This window comes from Penaeus monodon, chromosome 21, assembly GCF_015228065.2.
Source record: "Penaeus monodon isolate SGIC_2016 chromosome 21, NSTDA_Pmon_1, whole genome shotgun sequence".
NCBI classification, from domain to species: domain Eukaryota; kingdom Metazoa; phylum Arthropoda; class Malacostraca; order Decapoda; family Penaeidae; genus Penaeus; species Penaeus monodon.
The window spans coordinates 10,727,641-10,728,189 of record NC_051406.1 but is presented as its reverse complement, the minus strand read 5'-3'; positions in this window follow the sequence as shown (position 1 = coordinate 10,728,189).

Genomic DNA, 549 nt, shown 5'->3' with positions numbered 1-549 from the left:
TCGTGTCGCCGGAGAATATCATGGGGAATAGTTGTTATGGGGGAGAAAGATGGGGAGAGAGGTCGAATTTTACCAGCAACAGTTATAATAATTTCTATCTTTCTCTTCCAACTATAGAAAACTTTCATGGGAGACTGTAGCTCGCCACTCGCTGCTCCTTACTACTCGCTCTCTCGCTTCTTCACGGCATCGGAGAATAACATGGGGGATAGTCGTTATGTTGGAGAGAGAAGTCGACTTTTACCAATGGCAACTATAGTAACTACTATCTTTACCTTCAAGCCATAGAAAACTTTCATGGGAGACTGTAGCTCGCCTCTTGCCACTCTTTGGCAAGAGTCTCTTGCTACTCTTAATTACTTGCTCTCCCTACTCTTAACTACTTACTCTTGCTGCTCCCGTTACGCTAAACTACTAGTTTCTGGTACTCTTAACTACTTGATCATGGTATTTTCAACTAATGACTATTTCCCACGCTGCCATGACGCCGAAAAATATCACGCAGGAAAATCATTATGCGGAATAGAGGGTGATTTTTGCTATATTATA